Genomic DNA, 6,608 nt, shown 5'->3' with positions numbered 1-6,608 from the left:
TTTATTTAGGATGGCTTATACAAATGAAAGAAAAGCAGTGAGAACATGTTGTTCCCCCCCCCAAATGAGAAAGTAAAATACAGTCCATCCTTCCTTTACATGGGAGCTGAAAGATACTCTCAAAACAGGCTGCTTTTAAGAATAAAAGACTGCCAAACTGAGACTTCTTGTATGGATAATTGTTCACCAAGGTGGGGAAAAAAAAGTCCCCAGACTTTCAGCCAAACCAGTTTGGTCCCACTGTCCTGCTTTCTCTGTGTTTTCCTGCCACCTTGCTGCAGCACAGGGATGCTACGAAGCCAGACTGCCAAACTGGCCTGGAGGAAAAATAACCTGGCAATAAAGAAGCATCCTGATAAAGCCAGGGCCAACATGGGGGCAGAAGGAAGCAGCCAGGGTAGCAGGGACAGGAGTTGTCTGAATAAGCACTCCTTTGGAGAAAATGCTCGTCTATTCTAGCACAAAAAACCCCGCAAGTTTAGGAAATCTGAGTTATTCAATCAGATAAATGCCCTGAGTGCTTGCATGGCGAGTACTGCACAGAAGGTTTCAGCTGGGACAGCTTCTTCCTTGGATAATTCACATTGCCAACAGCTCACCACATGCATGGTCTCCACCAAGAATAGTTTTACCCTTCTAGCTTTTCCTTTACGAGGGTTTTGTCAGTAGGTAATTCCCATGAACAGAAGTGCTCAGCAGTTAATTGGGAACTTGGTTTCTTAAGAAATAAGGCTTATAACTTCAGCCAAATACAGCAACCAGGTGAGCGATATGAATTTGGGTGCAATTTTCCTAACTGTAAGGCTGTGGGGCAGAGCAGAGAGACCTTAGTGGTGCTGCCACTGCAAGACTCCAGGGTGTGCTCAACCTTTAGCAAACATCAGAGAATTTACCAAGCTGAAAAATCCAAGCAGAGAGCTCAGCGAGAAGGAAGCATCCCGTTTACCGCCTGAGTCCATCATGTAAGGAAGCTTCACAACAAGCCATTCACTTTTCATGCGTAACCCTGTCCAAAAGGCCTCCCTGTACTCCCATGCCCAGCCAACCCTGGTGAGCCCCGTGCGGCAGAGGGGAACGACACTCCCAGCGCCGTCAGCGGCCACTGGTGTGGCTTGTGAAAATTTGCTTTATCACGCGTAAAAACACGATGCGATATTTCGTCCCTCTTAACACAATGTACCGATAACAGGAACTGGCAACAGGGGAATGTTCCTTTAATCTCATCAGCTGGCCGAAATGCTGTTTGCTGCATCCAGGAAGCTATTTCCAAACGACTGCATTTTAAAACCAGCCAGCAAGGCAAGGGCCAGGCTTTGACCTCTTATTAAAGAAATGAGGATAAGCATCAGCTTGGCATCTGCTTTCTGAGCATGTGAGAGGTACATTTTTCCTTTCCCCGGCAGTGTTGCCTTGTTTCTTTCCTCAGCTCCCCGATAAGGGCCAGCACAGGCTGCCATCCAGCCAGAAAGGCTCCCCTTGCGCTCTGCATGCTCTGGATGAGGACCACGCTCGATCCCTAGGGCCAGTGCAGGTTTTGAGTCTTTTCAGTGACACCTTTACCCTGTGTCCCCCTTCCTGGGACTCAGAGGATGGATTTTCTAATGCTGCCAAGTGTTCCCTTTGCATGCACCCACCTTTCTGATGCCGCTAAAAATCCAGTGCTCATTTTAAGTGCTGAACTCTATGGAAATGCCAATCCAAAAGGAGTCAGGAGGTCAGCCAAGCACCCCAAGGACAGTTGTTCCCAACACAACAGCTACAGGCAGTGCCGAGGAGTGAAAGGTCAGATGTCCACTGGAAACTGGAGTGTTTTCACACCCTGGGAAGGGATGTTTCCACTGAGGGAGTGGGAACATCCTGCTCCCTTGCTACCTTCCTCCTATCCAGTGTAAAGAAGGCTATACAAAGAAGCATGAAATGGGGATAAATCAACATTTACAGTTTGCAGAAGACCTAGGATATGGGTTTAGAAATGCATTAGCTCCATGGGACTGGATCTTTGCCCTAGCTGGCAGTGGAAAAGCATTGGCTTGGGGTCAAGGATAGCACAAGAAGTTATGGAAAAGCAACAGCAGATTACATTGCTGTCATCCACTCTGACCTGCTTCTGCTCACTCACATATAAAGCCTCACTGATAATGGCAAGCAGGATGGCTTTTAAAAATAAAACTGTAGGAGAGTCTTTCTTCCATTTTGTAAGGCTGCTCAGAAATCACATGCAGGAACATCAGCCAGGGCAAGGCCTCCTGGCATCCTATCACAACATGGAGACAGAGCTTTAATGTGGTTTGCATCTATAGTGGCTTTTTAGGACACTGGTGTAGTGCTCAGAGGGTTAGACTGCTTTTTGCTTGACTTGCCCCATGTCTTAGCTCCCCATCCTCTTTTAGCTTCAATACCAGCAAGCAAGGAGCCTATTGCCCATGAAGGTGAGCCTGCACCAGTGCAAGCCTTGCAGTGCCTTGGCCAGTCAAGGCAAAGGAGTTTGCAGCAGTGCTCAGCACTCACCATTCAAGCCAAACTAATTAGGTCTTCTGTCCCGATGAAAGTCCAGTCAACGAGGTGCACAGATTTTTACTCTCCAAAACTCAACACGAAAGTAACGAAGACTTGGAAAATGTTTGCAGAGCACATATGAAGCAGAGCCAGACAAGGACTTGGGAGTCCTGAATCCCAATCTACACTACAATATTTGCGATAATAACTAGATCGCTGGGCTTTCCAGATAACCCTTCCTTTTATGAACTTCAGGCTAGAGGTTTTAGGCCAGACGTGTTGACAACATTGGTGTCAGTGGTGAAGACACTGGTTTCTTCCCTGAGAAGAATGATGCAAAAGCAGGATGGTTATTGATAGAAGAACAGCTGAGAGTGGATACAGAGGTGCAATTCATTTGTTCACAGAGGTAGTCTTGTTTCCCAGTGGCTACCCAGTCCCCCAAAAGCTGCTGCATTCCCAAGTGTGTGCCGACCGCAGTGTGCAGCAAGGTCTGGCTTAGCCAACAGCTCTATCTTAAAAGTTACTCCTTTCTCTTGCAGTAAGTGCAGGGGTTAATGCAACTCTGGGGAGCTCACTGAGGCCCTTGTCTAAATTGTTTGCCTGTCCTGGAGCTCATTAGTGTTGCATGCAGTGCCCTGAAGAGTGTCACGGAGGAACGCGTGTGGCAGCCCCCATCAGGAAGGACGTATGCCCCACGAAGCATGGCCCACTTCCTCTGCCATTAGCTCGCTGCTCAGAGCACGTTGCTTATCTCTAATGCACTAATTAGGGTGGACAGAGGAAGCACAAGACATGCAATCAATATTATTGGGCCAAATTTGCAGCTGCTCTAAGTTGTCGATTGGCAGAGGAGTGCAAAAGAATGAGAAATGATGTGAGCTAGAGGAATCCCAAGGGAAAGGGAGGGAGTTCAGCAGGGAAAGCAACAGTGGTTGAGTTTATCCCTGCTTCCTCTGCAAGAATGACTTCAAAATTGGTACAAAGCTCTAAGTGAAATTTTGGATAGCAGGTTGTATTTGCATGATGTCACACTATTTTGTGTCTATCTCAGCGGCAACCAACTAATGCAAGCCAAAATCCAAACACTTAAACTGTTTCAACACTTGGATCAGCCTGTTAGTCTCCTAACTGTGTGGGTCTCAGTTTCCTGTGGATCCCCACTCTCATTTTAACCCATGGGGGAATTCAGGTTGGGGTTTCATAGTGCAGATCTGCTGAAGAGCAAGCACAGTAAGCAATAACTGGTGAGCTATGCCAGCTACCAGTACTTGTAGAAATGGTAGAAGGGTTCATTTTTCCTACAATAAGATATTTGCTCTGCTTACAGTTCAGCTGGTTTATGTTTCAGGCTGTAGGCTTCTCTGTATCCGTATGTTGAGCCGGGCATCTAAAATCTGGTAATGATAAAAGCAAATAGAGCACGTTTGGTATTGTAGGATAACAGCTTTTGCTTTCCCACTCTCCCAAAGCTTTGCATTTCGACTTTGCCTGATTAGCCAGCGGTGACAGCTCAGGAAATGGATTCCACCAAATCTCACAACAACTGATCTAAAATTCTCTAATCTCTGGAAAGATAAGGAGTTGCTACAGCAAAGCCAACATAAACCTGAGAGCCATGGATGGCTGGACTGTTGTTTAGCCGCTGTTGCTAGTTAGCTACTGTACTTGATTTCAGAGACCACCCTGATTTAAACCTTCTCACTTAACTCAACACGTATCTTTTCAACACCATCTGAAGCTCACCATCCTGGATAGCCTCAACCGCACAGAGCTCAAGGACATTGTTTGGAGAGCTTTAGCGCTGCAGTGAGCATCCCCTCATCCTAAAGTTGCCACAGATAAAACAGGCAGCAGCTTCTACAAAATATAGTTATGCCAATACTGAATTAATGGCACGGCATCTGCCCATTTAAAATAAAATACAGCATATTGTCTTTCTTGGGCATATCTTGGGCCATCACAGAAAACGTAATATTCAGGAGCCAGGAAAAAAAAAAACCACCCTCTTTTCAGGAAGCGTTGCTCTATGTCACGGAAATCCATTCCTCTCCTATCATTTCCTTTATTGCAGCCATGTTGATTGCTTTTATCCCTCATATTTCCTTTGTTTACATAAAAAATGCAATCAAAGGTCCCGCTAAGCCCTTGAAACGCTGAGCAGGAGGTTGATCAATTTGTATTGTGAACAGAATCACACAGGGCACGTATCCAACAGCGTAAAGCAAGTAAGCAAACTTATTTCCAACATAAGCTCATTTGCCCTGAGCTGGATATATTGCAGTATATATGTTAACAACACTCTTCTATATTCTTTGGCATTATCTGCTCTAAAAAGTAACTCAGTTTGCTAGAATAATGCAGCCATATCCTAACGAGTTTTGCCAGCAATGCTGTGTGGTGAGATGGGGTTGGAAGCAGAAATTTTCACAGCTAATTGCTAGCTCAAATTCTGCTCTTAATGACATCTGAAGTGACTTGAGAGGCAGGAGAGTAAACTGGCATTTACTAGCATGCATCTGACAGCAAATGCATTCAGTTGCTGCAGATGTTACCAAGACCTCAGCAGGGAGAGCTGGACCCCCTTCCACTATTCATCTTCTTGACAAGGGTATCAAAAGGTGGACTTTCCCCTCCACTTTTATCCAAGAAAAGAAGCAGTAATTCTAACGGCTGCTCTTTCTACTGCTTTCAACAGCCTTGCATTTCCCCAGCAAGCTGCTCCTCTGTGAGAGGGGCAGACACTACGTGCCTCGAGTCCCGCTCCCCAGGGAACAGCTTGCAGAGACGTGGCCTGACAAAAAGCGTGGCTTGCCTGTGCGAAAGCGGATGGAGAGTGATAGAGGGGTGAATGAGAGCAAAGCAGGGAGGAAGGTGTGAAGGAGAGTGAGGCAAGATGCCTAGCAGCCAGATTTGTTCCTAAAATGTGCCCAGGGTTCTGAGGTCATTTGAAAGCTTGCCCCTCTAGCGGGATGTGCAAACGAGATGATAACTCTGATAAACCTCCCTGCCCCTTTGATAGTACTGGCTTTATGGTTTATAGAAGGAGAGTTTGATTTTGTTTTTTTAATGGATGTCTCTATTTCAGTGGGCTTGTAATGCAAAACTTACCTTTTTCTTCTTACTGAGAAGATGATTTTAAAGTTCATCTGCACAGCAGTAGGCTTGACAGTCTGTTTTCATTAGGAAATGTCCAGGGGTGCTAGGCCATAAACTCAGGTCCTCTTTGGGTTACAGCTGTGCCAACTAAATATGTCACCAGACCTGGCCGCTTTTCACTGCCAGCTAAACTGGCTTAATAACAGGTCGCCACAAACATGCCTCATTTTGTTTAGAGGACATTCAGGGTAGACACGTTTGGGGTGGCTTTCATCTGTTCTCATTTAGGCACCTAAACTCTAGAAATTCAAGTGCATCTGTGTTGTCCCTTTACTTGCAGGTAAGAGAAAGGGGTATCGCCCCGCACTGCCTCCTTATCCGGTGTCAGTGCCAGAGACAGCCTGGGCGGTTTCTATGCCATGTCAAGGCTTACCCTCAAATGTGTCCCTTTTCACACCCAGGGAAATCACACCCTGTTACTCTGTGCGGGCCAATACAGGAGAAAAACAATGTTATTTCTCCCTTAGACTTCGAAGCAGGAGTTTAGAGTAAGACATGGGTCACGTTTTGCAGCTGGTTTCTGCTTTCTGCGACATAGGCACCTCCCTGACCGCTCTTCACTCCCGATGTTGCCTGTGCTAGAAATACACAGCTCTGGCCAAAATGCCTAGTCCCAGCACTAATATTCAACAATAATACACTCCATATAATAAACCTCTTCTTCCAAGGGGTGCTGATAAGAATTTCCATTTTTAGTCGAGGGCAAATGAACCATTCAGCCTTTATTTGTTGCTGTTGCAGTTGAAGAAGGAGCAGAAGCTAATTTTTTAACTTTTCCTGTAAATAGTGCATTAATGAAGACAGATGGGTCAGCAGTATAAACAAAAACTCTATCTCAAGCTAGTTTTGTTCTGGCTTTGTTTCCCAATATAGTAAGCAAACCATCACCACCCCGGTTCCCATCCTATTAACAGTGTTTGCACTCCAAATGTTGAACTGGGTTATAAGGAAGT

Source organism: Platalea leucorodia (assembly GCF_965183815.1).
Source record: "Platalea leucorodia genome assembly, chromosome: Z".
NCBI classification, from domain to species: Eukaryota; Metazoa; Chordata; class Aves; order Pelecaniformes; family Threskiornithidae; genus Platalea; species Platalea leucorodia.
The sequence above is the reverse complement of the archived record's forward strand: the minus strand, read 5'-3'. Positions refer to the sequence as shown.